Raw genomic sequence first — 15,835 nt, 5'->3', positions numbered from 1 at the left:
CACAGGCATGTACCACCATAACCAGCCATACTAAGCTTTTCCTTGCCCACCATATATAAATCTGCATGCATTAGAATTTCCTATAGCCATTGTGGACCACTTGTTACAGAAACATGCACCCAGAAATTTACAAAATGAAGCAACATTAAACTAACCAGGGAAATTAAGGAATTACTGACCTCCTATGCATTCAAGCAGCAAGACTTACAATGGCACTTATACAACTGGAAATAGTCAAAATTCATGATTCAGTTTCTTTCAAAACTCAGATCTAAACTGGTTGGCTCAAGTAACAATGAACTGCAAATAGCTTTAAACATATGTTAACTAGAAGAGGTGGTATTTGTGCCATTGTCAAACTTCACAGTGTATCCGGTCAGGCAGGGTGATTCATCTCTAACCACAGGATCTGGATACCTGGCTCTCTAAAGCAAACCCTAATAGGCCTGGGCATGTTTTCTTGACCTAGCTTTGCTAATAGGGAATTGTGGCTTTGAAGTGTTCCAGAAAGCATGAGGTTCTCAGTCTTTGTGTGCTCTGCAGCTACCAAGTGTGACCCTTCAGGGTCAAGTCAAGTTAGATGATCCAACAAGAGAGACAAGCAAGGCAGACCCTGGTCCAGCTCCAAAGTGGTGTTTCTGAGATGAAGATGTCAGCAGGAGATCACAGCAGTGGGGAGAGGAGGGATCAGTAGCAACTGCTTTTGTAGCAGTTCCTCTGTCCTTGACAGAAGGTAGCCAAAGGGAGCGGGTCAGGGCTAAAAGCCAGAACAACCATCCCTGTCAGTTATGAAAGTACAAGTGCAGAACATCTTGTGCTTTGAATAAGAATTCAGTCACACTTCTTTCTTTCCCAAACCTTACCTTCCTAGCGTCTCTCTTCACCTTCAGTAATAAAGCAATTTGAAGATCTGCCAAGCTTCTGATATCTTATCCTAAGAACTTCTGAGCCCAAACTATGAATAATAAACACTCTGCACTACTGAGAAGTCATTTCAGGATCGTCTGTCTGAATGGACTATTGTTTTAGGGGTTTACTTGCAACACATTAGAAAACGGGTGTTTGCTAAGACCAGGGATCCTCAGCTGGGATACAAACCCACATGCACAATATCCCCTGGGCTGTTTCACTCTGTGGCATGAGAAGCAAGAGGAACTGTGCAAACACGAAGCTCCTGTTGCTTCTTGTGCCAAGATAAGGTCCTTTCATTTACAACCTTCCTCCTCACTTCACTCTCACCTATGCTCAAATTTCAGCCTGATCTACTGATAACCAAACACTGACCATTAGGAATTTTTAATCAAGATCACCAAAGAAAATGTAAACAATTACTTAAGATCTGTCTCCTGAAAGGCCCCTTGGATGGAGATGGAACCTCATAGGAGATGAAACACAGAGCAGATTAAAGATTTCATATGAGTTTACCTTTACTAAAACAGTGTGGCCTGCTTCTAAGAAAACAAAAAAAAAAAAAAAAGAAAAGAAAAGAAAAAAGCTACTGGGGCATCAGCAAACAAGGAGGCAAGGAGGAAGGGAGAGAACTGAACAGAACTGAACAACATAGCTGCCATAAGCAGTCAATGTAATTAGGCCCTTTCATTCGTTCCTATTTCCCATTTTATTTGAGTGTTTTTTGGGTGGATACAGTTTCTTTGCCTAAAGTTCTGAATGCCAGGACTCTGGTTGCTTAACCTAAAATCATCATTTACGAGGGCATTTTTAGAAACTCCAAAAACTCTATGCATAGGACCCCAAGGTATTTTGAAAGGAGTATAGAAAACAATTCCTTGTCAATGTTCATTTACTAAAGAATTTGGTTTTAATAAAATAGGAGCTGGGTTTCTACCTTTCTACTAACAGCTAACAGAGGCAGAGAATCAAAAGGCACTAGGGCAATTATTTTCCCTAAAAATCAAAAGTTAAAACACTCACTCCACAACCTCAGAGCTAAAAAATCTGCTTACTATCAAAAGCAGAAGTTCACCCAAAGGTAAATGAGAGTCAATTGCCAGTCCTTTCAGACAGTGGAAAGAACAAACGAATAGTTGCTGGCCTTGTTACAGCAGAGTGTTTATAAAACATTTAATGTAGTGTTTCCTTGCCAATTAAAAGTGAGCATAGGATTTACCTTCCAACTTTAATATCTTTGCCTGACTCATAGTGGTAATATGAGCCAAAGGAATTAGGGAAACTCCTAGATACATATATCTGCAAAACCAAATTCACTGGAAATATCTTTAGGGTAAAAGGAAATGGTATGAGAGCCCTAAAATAGGGATAGGTTGGATTTCCTTTAGCTATGATTGTTTCAACTTGAAATACATTTGTATCTGTAATGTGAAAGTTTGATTATCTGGCCATCGAGTGAATTCTGTGAGCTACCTAATACCCTTCAATAAAGGTCTTTCTGTTAAAACTAGCAAGAGAGGATTCAAGTAGAACAGTAAGCCACAGAGTAACTGATGCCAAGTATTTCACAGCCAACACACACACACAAACACACACACACACACACACACAAACAAACAAAAGAAATCTTTGACTGATTTTCTTCTTCAATCGTGTCTGAAAACAGTGAAGATCTTATTACCATTACATGACTGATAGTTTATTGTACACAGGACAAGTTAATTATATGATCCCCCTGTAGGAACATGGAATGAAACACCACTATTGGCAAAACAAAGTAGCCTTTACTTTCCACACAGGAATGCTTAAAGGAAGAAAATGTCAAATTTGATTTTTAAAATTCTGGGCAGAAGGTACAATCAAAGAATAAGGGGTTGCAGTGACTAGTCTTTAAAAAGTTTCCTATATCTTGTCTGGCAGCAGAATATGCCTATAATCTGCAAAATCATATTCACAAGAAATTATCTTCAGTGTAAAAAGAAATGGTATTAGGGCCCTGAAATAGGGATAGGTTGAGCCTTTAGCAACATTGGAGGCTGAGGCAGGAGGATCAAAAGTTTGAAGTCAGCCTCAGCAACTTACAGAGGCCCTCGGTAATTCAGTGAGAATCTATATATAATCTCAAAATAAAAAATAAAGGGCTAGGATAAGGTTCAATGGTAGAGTGTCCTCAATTAAATCCCTATTACTGGAAAAAAAAACGGTGGGGGGGGGCTCCTATGTTTTGCAGTTGCTCAGCTGAGAATGCTGACAGTAAGACACAGGGTGGTCCTAAATTTGCACAATTGCAATGTAGGCTGATTACATAGCCCTTCTGTTAAGTATAAGTGAGGGGACCAATTGATTGAGAAAGAGTGAGGCATTCATACCTCCAAAGCCTTAAAACCCATCAGCCTCCTTTTCAAGATGAAATAGTTCTTTTTCTATTCAGCAAAATCTGCTCCTGACTTCACAGAGGAAACTTGATTGTAAATACTTCTCCTGAAGTAGTGCTTCCCAGACAGGCCAATTCTCCATGTCTCTCTTCTTCTCCTGGACCTACAATTAGAGACATTCCAGCACATCCATTGAGGTAAATTACAAGCCAAACCACAGAAGGTAACAGGAGAAGAAAAATTATAAGAACTGGCTCATTCGTATTATCAGAAACCTGGAGAATAAATGCAAAAAACTAATTCTGAGGATGCTAGATTAGTGAAAGGAATATAATTTCACATTTACTAAATTAAGAATGTGGAAGCACATGTAAGAAATTCTGGATCCAAAATGTAGTTCAGGGTAACCCAGGTTACTTCCAACTGTTTCCTTCCTTGTTTAATTAACTCATATCTGGACTCAGCGATAACCTATGCTAAGATGAGGTACTTAAAATTACAGATGTCAGTAATGTGGTGGGAAAAAAAAGAATGCAATAACCTAGAGAGATAAGAATAGCAAGCAAAAATTATCATATGCAACTTATTTACCTGTTCTCAACTGTGTCTCCAAAGAAGGTCCAAGATCTTTACCAGAACATGGAGAAATATCTAAATGCTGAGAGAAGTATCAGTTCCTTTTGAAAGCATTATAGTGGTTAAACTATGTGGATCAAGGTAAGGTGGGAAAAGTCACCCTTGCAATAAAGATTATAGATCCCTCTCTCCCTCCTTCCCCCTCCTCTGGCCCTGCTTCCTGGTGGCCATGAGGTGAACAGTCTTTCTCCTCCATCCCTTTTGCCATGATACTCTGCCTCATCACAGGCCCAGAATCAATGGAACCAGCTGACTATGGACTGAAACCTCTGAATTTGGGAGCCAAAATAAATCTTCCCTCCTCTAATTTGACTTTCTCAGGTATTTGTCCAAGTGACAAAAAGCTCACTAACGGAGCCTCCCTAACACCTCCCCATCATGCCAGAAGCTTTGGTGCCCCGCAACCCAACTCATGTAGCTCTAATCTCTCCTTTCACTTCTGGACTTCCAGGAGGACTCCAAAGAACTGGAATTCCACAGAGTGGGATCTGGATTTCCTAACAGCTGTCCCCAGGAGGCCAGGCCATACCCAGGAAAGTACAGGAAGTGAACTCCCCATGGGGCTAACATTGACGGGTGGGAGAAATGAGATGAGGGAGCTGGCAGATAAGTCCACCGCCTTCCTCCCTCGGAAGACCATTCCTCTGTAGGACATGTACCTTTGTAGGCATGGCCTGCGTGGTGATGTCCTGTCTGAATGAACATCACGCTCTTCACACACCATGGGGCAGTGGCCAGCTTTGTAACAAGCCAACTTGCTTTTGTTTCCCATTCTTCCCTCTTATTCCCCTGCTTCCTCTCTCTCACCATCCTCACATCCCATTTCATTGGGATAGAATACCGTTCAAGTCTTGCTCCAGTCTCCTTTTCTGGACAACTTAAGCTAAGACAGTAATAAACTTGAAAAGAGAATAATAATTACAGAAGGGTTGAGGATGTGGCTCAGTGATGGAGCACTTGGCTGGCATGTGTACAGACACTGGGTTTAATCCCCAGCTTCACAGAAGAAACCACTACCACCATTATTATCACCATCACCATCATAGAAGACATTGGAAAATGAAGTAAAGGCTTACCATCTGGGGGGAGGTGGGAAGATTGTACCAAGGACTGAATCATAGGCACTTAACCACTGAGCCACATCCCCAGCCCTTTTTTTTTTTTTTTTTTTTTTTTTTTTTTTGAGACAAGGTCTAAGATGCTTAGGGCCTAAGTTGCTGAAGCTGGCTTGGAACGTGTGATCCTCCTGCTTCAGCCTCCTGTACCCAGCTAAGGCCTGCCATTTTTAAAAAGATATTAGAGCTGAATAATATACCAGCCAAACTATAGCTAACTTTTAAAGGACAAATGATCACTAATTTCTCTATTCTCAACCACATGATTCATTTATTTCTTTTGTGTATCATTATATATTTCTTATCATAATGAAAATAGTCCAAAAGGAAAACTATAGGCAAGTTTCACCTATGAATAAAGATGAACACATTTTAAAATGGATTCAAATTCTTGCCGTGTATTAAAAGAACAATTCATCATAACTGAATTTAAATCATGTTAGCAGTTCACATCAATGTCACTGCGTACTAGAGACTTCAATAATTTTATTATTATTAAATTAGACCCTCAAAAAGATCTGCTTCTCTCTCTCTCTCTCTCTCTCTCTCTCTCTCTCTCTCTCTCTCACACACACACACACACACACACACACACACACACGCACCATATGAATGGAACACATTAAAGATACAGTTGGATTCTTCCCAGAATATTTTCAAGCCTTCTTTGAGCTCTTCCCTCCCTCAACTGCTGATGCCAGAGAGTCTCTGGGGTCCCAAGGACTAGCCCACAGAGTATATTTCAACAGAGTAGTATCCATATTTGAGGAAAGACCATTCTATTTGTGTTGCCTCACTCAGGAATTGCAGGAGATTGACCATCTCTGACCCTCGGCCTTACATTTCCCAGCACTCCCAAGTCACTAACAACAACAACAAAAACCCATTCAGTTCCAAGAGCCCAATAAAAATGATCCACTGCTGGTTGAGAGCCAATAGGGGAAGTCCAGTGAAAACTGCCCCTACAGCAATATCCCCGTATCCACTGGGAACGCTTTCCTCCTCCTCAGATGACCTATTGCTGGCTTTTTTCCCATCCCACTATTCTAATCTTCCTTCTTCAGAATTGAACAGGGTACACATCTCTTGACCTTCCCTTTCTGAGGATGCCAGACAGAACTTCAGGATCCACAATATACAAATTGCCAGCAAAGGAGGTAATTAATGCACTTCCATAAAAAGTGCACAGGAAGCAGTAACGTCTGCACTGTAACTTCAGACAACTAAGCCATTAGTTTTTATCATGTGTTTTATTTTTGTTTTGCTTTGTTTTTGTTTTTGTTTCAGACGGCTTTTTCATCACTGTGATCAAAAGACCTGACAAAAACAACTTAGAGAAGGAAAAGTTTATTTTGGTTCACGGTTGCAGAGGTTGAGTACATGCTCAGCCAACTCCATAGATCTGGGCCCAACATGAGGCCAAAAGACATGGTGGAAAAGTGTGGCAGAGGAAACCAGCACAGAACATGATTTCCAGAAAGCAAAGAGAGACCTCTGCTCACTAGGGACAAAATATAAACCACAAAGGGCATGCCCTCAGTGATCCACCTCCTCCAACCACAACCCACCTACCCAGTTACTACCCCACTAATCCAAATCAGTGGATTAATCCACTGATTATGATACAACTTCCACAACCCTACCATTCATCCCTGACCATTCCTTCACTGTCTAATACCTGAGCTTTGGGAGAATACCTCATCCAGTTTTTGTCTTTTGTGGGTATGGTACTGGGGATTAAACCTAGGGGTGCACTACCTCTGAACTACACTCTTTTTATTTTTTTATTTTGAGACAAGGTCTCACTGAATTGCTGAGGCTGGCCTCAAACTTGTGATCCTTCTGCCTCAGCTGCCAAGTGTCTGGGATTACAGGCGTGCACCACTGTGCTTGACTTCTCATGATTTTACCAATTGAATAGGTATTGAAAGAACAGAATTTCCACAGAACCAAAAATGACAATCTACCATTAACTATCGAGTCAAAATATCCACCACACTGAGCCTCTTTTTGTTGTCTCATTCTCAGTGTAACAAGTGGCATAGGTACTGGAGAGAGACAGACATGAATCGAAATTCTGCTCTGCCCTTTCTTCTTTATAACCCTAGCAACAAGTTAATCAACCTTCTGACGTTAGCTTTCCTCATCATAAAAACTAGGGAAATAGGACCTACCTCATAGGATTATTAAAGGAGATAATGATAATTAAAGGGGATAATGCTTGTATGATGCTTAGTACAGAGACCAGCATAGTCATGTTCAATAGATCTTGACTGTTTTGTTTCGTTGTTCTGGGACTGGCGATTGAAACTAGGTGTGCTTTACTGCTGGGCTACATGCCCAACCCTTTTTATTCTTTAATTCTGAGACAAGACATCTCTAAGTTGCTGAAGCTAGCCATGAACTTTCAATCCTCCTGCCTCAGACTCCTGAGTCACTGGGATTACGGGTATGAACCACTCTGCCTAGTTATGTTAGCTGTTTTTATCTGCCCCAAACATGATCCTTTCATGTACTTCTACAGTTTTCCAAAATAATTTTTAATTTTATCCAGCTAACCCACTTTAAATGTTTCTTTTATGTATTGTGAAGAGTTGAATATAAAACCCTTTGGTGTGATAAGAAACACATAATTAATTTCTTAAAAAAGAGTTACATTTCAATGATCATTTTTAACCATGAGTTAAAGGCTATAGGTCCTGACAAGGGAAGAGAAGGAATCACTGCAACAAACCCAAAGCCTGTCACATTGTAGGCATGTTTATTAAATGTTGACTGAATGAGAAACAAAGCTCACAATTATTTAGTGCTTAGAAGAAACTCTGCTTAGTGTTTTAAATTCATTATTTCTAACTCTTACAACAATCCTAAAAAGTAGGCCATGGTAGGTAACAGTGTTGGGTAACAGTGTTAAATAACAGCACGAGAAAGTTGCCACCTGACCTTCAGCAACCCCCACCCTAATCAGCCAGCTGCCATCAACTGAAAAGACTGTGACTCACTGAAGGCTCAAATGATCATTAGTATTTTTTAGTAAAAAAGTATTTTAATTAGGGTTTATTTTTAAATAGAGCCATTACACACTTAATAGACTATAGTATACCGTAAACATAGCTTTTATAAGCACTGGGAAACTAAAAAAAAAAAATCTGACTCACTTTATAACATTATTTGCTTTATTGAAATATTCTAAAACCAAACCCATAATACCTCCAAGGTATGCCTGTATATACAAAAGAAATGAAATCAGTATGTTGAGGAGACATCTGCACTCTCATGTTTATTGCTACATTATTCACAATGGTCAAAATATGGAAGCAACCTAAGTGCCTAGCAATGGATGAGTAGGTAAAGAAAATGTGATATAAACAGCCTGCCCTCTGTATCTGTGCATGCCACATCCATGAATTCAACCAACCTCAGATGGAAAATATTTAGGAAAAAAAGTCTATCTATATTGATGTATGTAGACTTTTTTCTTTGTCATTATTCCCTAAACAATATAGTAGAACGACTATTTACATTGTATTAGAAGTAATCCAGACATGATTTAAAATATACAGGAAAATATGCATAGGTTATATGCAAATATTATTGTCAATTTATACAAAGGACTTGAGCACCCACAAATTTTGGTATCTGAGGGGAGCTCTGGAATGGAACCTCTACAGATAATAAGGATGGCTCACAGTATCTGCATATTTCATACAGAAATATTCCTTTCAACAATAAAAAGGATGAAATCCAGTCATTTCCAAAAACCTGGATGAAGGTGGAGAATATGATATTAAATGATATAAACCAGGCTCAGAAAGACAAATACCACACGATCTCACTCATGTGAAATATAAAAATGTTGATCTCACAGAAGATGAGGGGAGATTGGCAGTTACCAGAGGCTGGGTGGCAAGGGGAGAGGGGAGGATGGCCAAAGGATATACAATTCCAGTTAAACACAAGGAATGTGCTCAAGAGAGCTGTTGCACAGCACGGTGACGAGGTAATGGTGATATGTTGTATTAAAAAAAAGAGAGAGAGAGAACGATGTTAGGTGTTCTCACCATAAATAAACTATATAAGTTAATGCAATTGTTAATTAGTTAGTTAACCATTCCATAATGTTTACATCCTTCAAAATATCAAGTGGTACACATAAACACACTCAATTTTGTTGGTCAATTTAAAAGAAAAAAATGAGGGGGAAGAAACCGTGTCTAGCGCACAATAAGCAATTTATACTTATTATTAGAACAGAAGCTTAGGGATGACAGAAGGAGAACAGGAGTGGAATGTGGAGAGAAGGGATAAAAGAGATTAAAAACAGGAAAGAAAGGTGAAAGTATGTGTGATTGATCTCCATTTTATAGGAATAATAGTTGAGTTTCAACGATGTTAAGAGCTTCTACTGACTTTTCTTGAAAATCATACCCTTCACAAAACAGATTATCTAAAGGAAACTGTCACCATCCTATCTCTTCTCTCACTTTCTTACTTCTCACAACTCTCTGTTCAGATAATTAAACTTCTCTGATGCATCTGCTGCTTCCCAGATGGTATTCTTTCTAATAACAAACATTTCTATCTAGAATTGGGAAAATTTTTTAAAAAAGATTTTTTTGACAAAATATGATATTTCCTACCTTTCTGGGAGGTTTCTACAGAATCCTCCATACTTTTTTAGTGCATCTTCTGCTACTTTGCTTGGCTGCTGTTGGCCTTTTGCTACTCTTGGCTGTGACGCTAGCTTTAGTCCTTTGGAGGAAAGAAACGCCTGATTCCTCACTTCGAGAGCATTTCTTGCCACCACTTTTCATTTCAGGAACAATGAGAGGGTGCATACCCAAATGTTTGTCATACTGTGAAGCAACGAACTCCAGAGCAGCCTTGAGTAGAGAGTTGGGTCTGAGCCCCAGTGAGATCCTTACTGACTGGGTGACTTCAGGCATATCACTTCATCTCCCTGAGCTTCATTTTTCTTTTCAAAAAATTGGGAAAAGATTGTCAAAATCACAAAGCTGTGGTAAAAAAAACAAATAAGACAATGAGGCTACAAATACCCTATGCATCGGGTATTTTATTACCTGTGCTCCTTTTATTCTCCAAAAAAAATTTAATTTTCTCCATGTACTCCTGGATGTAGATTATTAAGACAGACAGGGTTTAGATCCTTGTTTTAGTCCTTTCAGGCTACTATAACAAAGTACCATTAAGCTTATGTGCAAAATAAAATTCTAAGTCTCATCTAAATATAATGTAAATTGGATACAGGTGAGACTCAGAGTATAATTCATCCTGAGTCAAATTCTACCTGTGAGATTGTCAACCCAAAGGTGCTTTGTGCTTCCAAAATACAATGGTAATAAGCATAAGATAGACATTCCTAGTCTAAAATAAGAGGGAAGAAATATGATAGAAGTGACAGGTCTTAGGTACATGAAAAACCTTCAGAGTGAATGACATTAAACCTTAAGGCCCAAGAATAATCTTGACTTGATGTTCTTCCCTCCAATCCCACTGGGGTGGAGGTCCCACTTTTTGGACACACTGGGACATGGGTCTCACCTTCCAGATTCACTGGGGCAGCAGTATTGCTCCCACAAACTTGCCAGGCAGGAGTTGAGCCCAAAGCTCCAAGACACTCTTCTTAGAGGCCCATCCTTGAAATGCAAGTGGGGGGCAGCCATATTCTCACAGCTCTGCTAAACCACACTAGGGCCTACTCAAGCTACACAGACCATACTAGGGCCTACTCAAGCTGCACCCAGAATGTTAAGGAGCTGAGAGCTGTAGTGTGGGCAGTGGAGTCCTCAATAGTGAGACAGCACCATGTGCTAAAGTCCTGCTGGCACCAGCAGCTCCTCTGTGAAAACCATCTGCCCACTTCCACCCAGCTATCCTTGCACTGTGTGCCCATAAATAGAAGGGGCAACAGTGATGATCTCTGAATCACCTGCAGGGTAATTCTCCCTTTGTGTTGCTGGATAGTTCCTGGCCTCTGTTAAGATGGCTAACTGATCTCCTTATCAAACGGTCATTTGGCTATACCCTTAATGCTCTCTCCCACACTAGGCTTTTTTGTTTGTTTGTTTGTTTGTTTGTTTACTACTTCTTTCAATAAAATAGGCTGGGAATTTTCTATATCTTTAAAGCATTTTTTCTTTTTGTGTCTTACTATAAGCCATCAGAAGAATCCATGCCACTCCTTCAATAGTGCATGTAGAAATTTCCTCGGCCAAATATCCAATCTCATTGCGTATAAGCTCTACCTACCACAAGACACCAGGATACAAAAAAATTCAGCCAAATAGTTTGTCATCTTATGACAAATATCACCTTTCCTCCAGTTTCTAATAACATTTTCCTCTTCTGTATGAGATCTCATCAGAATGGCCTTTACTGTCCATATACCTATTAATATTCTGTCTAGAATTAAATGTCTCTAAGAAAATTGAAAGTTTCTCTACAGTTCATCTCCACCCCCACCACTTTCCACGCCCCCATCCTGTCTCTTTTTAATCAGCCTTTACCAGAATTGCCTTTAAAAGGTCTGTTCATGGCAACATAGAATTTTTCTAGTATGTGCCTCAAAATTCTCCTAGCCTCTACCCATTACCCATTGCTTCCACATTTTTAGTTGTTTGCTATAACAGCACCCTCCCCTTTTTGGTAATAAAAACACTGTAAATTTGGGGGCTTATAAACAGAAATTTATTTTTCATAGTGCTGGAAGCTAGAAAGTCCAGGCTCAAGGCACTGACAGATACAATGTCGTTGAGAGTCTGTCTGCTTCCTGGTTCATAGATGGCCATCTTTCTGCTATATCCTCACAAGACAGAAGGGACAAGGGAGCTCTCTAATGCCTCTTTTATAAGGGCACAAATCCTATTCATGAGAGCTCCACTCCCAAGACCTAGAGTTTCCAATATCTTACTGGAGGTTAGATTTCAAATCTGAATTTTGGAGGAACATAAACATTCAGTCTTATAGCAGTCTTCAATCATTGACAGTCTCATGCATAGGGACTTTGTCTATATGCTTCATGTTAAAGCACCTCACAAATTTTAGATGATATTAATATCTTCAATATTTTCATGTTGCTTCATTTTATCAATTCTCCCTGCAGAATGAATCATGTCAAAAAGCTGTAATTCTTAACATGTGTACTTAGAAATCAGTGTTTGATTTGGACAAGAGAAATTGAGTCACAAAAACACATGACAAGATTTTATATGTTCTTGATAGATATAGTCTGCTATTAATATTTTCTTCATATTTTACAAGAGCAATGTCTAATGTGGGTTGCATATACTCCAGGAAATAAACCAAGTATATCAAATGATCCACTGAAGACAGAAAAGAACAAAATATGAGATGTGCTATTAATTTTTTTTACTTCATTCTTTTGACTTTCCACTTTTGTGTGTAGCACTAATAATACACTAGTACAGTGTGTATTAATCAGTATAGTTAGAAATAGTGCATTCAGAAGTCATAAGCTTCTGAATATTCATAAAATGAAGATATCATAATAGCCAATTTATAAGGTCAAAAGAATTTCAACATAGAAAAAGAACCATTCCATTCATTGGGCAATGAAGTCTGAAGTCATGGCTTTCTTGACTGATAATAGAGACTGATATTTTCTATTAAGAGTACTTCATGAGAATAGTGAAGGCACAGTAGTCAGTTTTTCTAACCCACAAGTCAAAGAAGTGCTTGTGAAACTTTAAAGTGTAACACTCGGGTTTCTGGGCAGAGAAGAATGTGCCTCTTAAAGATAAGCAAAATCACTTGTGTAAAAGATCCAAAGTCGAGTAACTAAGAAGTGCACCTTAAGAAGTTGCACCTTAAGCTCTCATCTTCTCACTCCAAACCTGTTGTTGTTGCTGTCATTTTAATTTTTGCTATTACTGCATCTTTCTGGATTCAAAGCTTGAGGTTTTGTTCTACTTTTACCACTTATTGCATGAATGACAGAGGAAGGAAGGAAAGAGGGTGAAGAATTAGGTTAGGAAGCAGGTAGACATGAGCAGTGGGAACATGGAATTTAAAGGGTCAGCTGTATCCAAACTCAGAAACTATCACTAGTTTAGTCTTCTTTGTGGGAAGTTAAAGGAACATTAAGAGCTATTATATTCCTTAGAATCACTTATATCTGTTGGACATGGTGGCACATGCCTGTAATCACAGCAAGTCTGGAGACTGAGGAAGGAGGATCACAAGTATGAGGGCAGACTCAGCAACTTAGTGAGGCCCTAAGCAACTTAGCGAGACTCTGTCTCAAAATAAAATATAAAAAGGGTTGGGGATGTGGCTCAGTAATAAAGTACCCCTGGGTTCAATCCTCAGTACCAAAAATCTAAATAAAAAAAAAAACACTTAATTCTGTGTAACACACAGATGGAATTTCTATTTTAATAGCCATACAGGGAACATTTAATACTTGAAAAATTTCCCTAGCCATTTTTGCAACTGTGTTTTCTAACCCAAAGAGTGAAAAAATATGACGGGTTATGCTGAGTCAAAAAAGGAAAATTTTCTCCATTACTGCTCTCTAATTTTATTGCTCATCTGGATTGGCCTACAACACATTTAATGGCCTAGGAATTAATTAGAAATGTCTGTCCTGGTAAAGTGTCTGCTAGTGCTGTGGTTAGTGATTTCTTTTTTAACTTAAGTTTTAAAAGCTACACCATCTCCAGGTAGTGAAACACTCACTCTGGTAGATCCCTTTTCGTTATTCTTACAAATTAGCTGCAATTTCTGAGAGTTTAGTGCCAGTTTTCCATTACATACACGATCCAAAGGAGCTCTTAACATTTCTCAAAGTCCTGCCAAGTCATTCCTTCCAAACCTGAGTGAGACCACACACTAAGATGGATACTAAGATTTCTTGGTTTCAAGACTAAAAAAATTGATGGGCTGGGGATGTGGCTCAAGCAGTAACGCGCTCGCCTGGCATGTACGGGGCGCTGGGTTCCATCCTCAGCACCACATAAAAATAAAATAAAATAAAGATGTTGTGTCCACCGAAAACTAAAAAATAAATATTAAAAAATTCTCCCTCTCTCTCTCTCAAAAAATATTTTTAAAAAGACTAAAACAATTGATAAATAAATCAAGTAAAATAAGATGAGGGGACGTGTTAAGGCCACTTCCTTGTCTAAAACACTTTCCAACTGCAATCACCATAAAGTTCTTTAACAGCGCCCAGTGACCTGGAATTTCTTAGGAGAAAAGAACCACTTCAGACTGACAACTGTGGGGAAAAACACATAGTCCAAGAAATTAGAAAGTGTCAAGTCAATGCCAATGATCACAATAACTCAGGAAACCACTAAATCACAACCTCATAAAGTGTTCCTCAAAAAGTCTGTTATTAGCTTTAGTGTCTTCATAGTCATGACTGACACTAATTAGGCCTTTGATAATAACTGAATGAATAGGTTGAAAAGTTTAGCCAGTCTAAAGAATTATGCAGGGGTTATATTTCTCTAGAAATTTAATTTTAAATTCTTGACCTTGAGAACTACAGAAAAATGTCATATTCCTAAAGAAGAGTCTCTGACATGGGCTGGGGTTGTAGCTCAGTGGTATAGCTCTTGTCTTACACGAGTGAGGCACTGAGTTCGATCCTCAGCACTACATAAAAATTAACAAATAAAATAAAAGCATTCTGTCCATACAAAACTACAAATAAATAAAAAGAACCTCTGACATAGACTGCAATTGACAAAGTCTAATGAGGAGAACATCAATTCACCTTTCTTTGAATGACCCAAAAGCATAGTAACATATGCATCTAAAATATAAATGATTTCAAAAAATAAAATATAAAATATAAATAATTTCAATGGAATTAAAATATCCTAGATAAAATACATGCTGTAGAAAATTGCCTCAAATTTTCATATCTCTAGATACTGAAATAAACATATGGAAAAAAATGTAAATTAACAAATTATATATTTTCTGGGCCTCACTATCAGCAAATAAAGCAGAGAACTAGATGGTTAAACATCTATAAATTCCTTTTATTATGAATCAGAACAAATTCACCCAAGAATTTGTGTTTCCTTTTTCTTTTTCAAAACAAGTTCACATCCCATTTCCAGAATATATTATCTGGTCCCATGGGTGCTACTGATGACTTTTACTATTCTTTCTAAGTGATAAACCATTACCTTCTCCCTTCTTCATACCTAGCTCTATCCATCCCAATCATTACAAAAATACAATATGTGAATAAAGAACTCCAAACTCACACTCTCCTAAGAGGAAAACATACAGGAGCAACATGGCAAGGATAATATTCCTCCCTTGAAGAGTGGTAAGAAGAGTTTTTATACACAATGAATGTGTTCACTGTCCACCGGTAAATTTTTAATCTGTCTAATTTCTATCCCTTTACTGGTTCTACCTGATTATCTTCTTCCCTTGTCCCAGCCCCACCAAATGCTCCCCACGTTCATGTCCTCATGTCCTCATATCCTCAGTTAATTGCTATGATAATATCTGACATGTTTTCTAAGGTATTAATTTAGCCCTAGAAATTTAAATAAACTTGGGGTAGAACTAATAATCATAGAAGTCCTTACATAGTATGTGTTCTGAGATCTTTATGTACAATAATTCATTTCTTCCTCCCAAGACATACATAAGCCAACTACTGTCAGTCATGTTTTTATAGACAATGGAAATAAGGCATAGAGAAGTTAGGCAACTAGCTCAAGAATGCACGGCTAGAAATTGGGAGAGCTAGAACTGAAACCCAGGCAGTCTGTTTCTAAAACCCATACC

At 38.5% G+C, this 15,835-nt stretch overlaps 1 protein-coding gene across 3 annotated transcripts in view; it reads right to left on the bottom strand.

The window, feature by feature from the left end:
- The window catches only part of Aebp2 (AE binding protein 2), a 209,881-nt gene that overhangs the window by 58,263 nt on the left and 135,783 nt on the right, over positions 1 to 15,835 (bottom strand). The window lies entirely within an intron of this gene.

Source organism: Marmota marmota, unplaced genomic scaffold, assembly GCF_001458135.2.
Source record: "Marmota marmota marmota unplaced genomic scaffold, marMar, whole genome shotgun sequence".
Classification (NCBI taxonomy): Eukaryota; Metazoa; Chordata; class Mammalia; order Rodentia; family Sciuridae; genus Marmota; species Marmota marmota.
The sequence above is the reverse complement of the archived record's forward strand: the minus strand, read 5'-3'. Positions and strand labels throughout refer to the sequence as shown.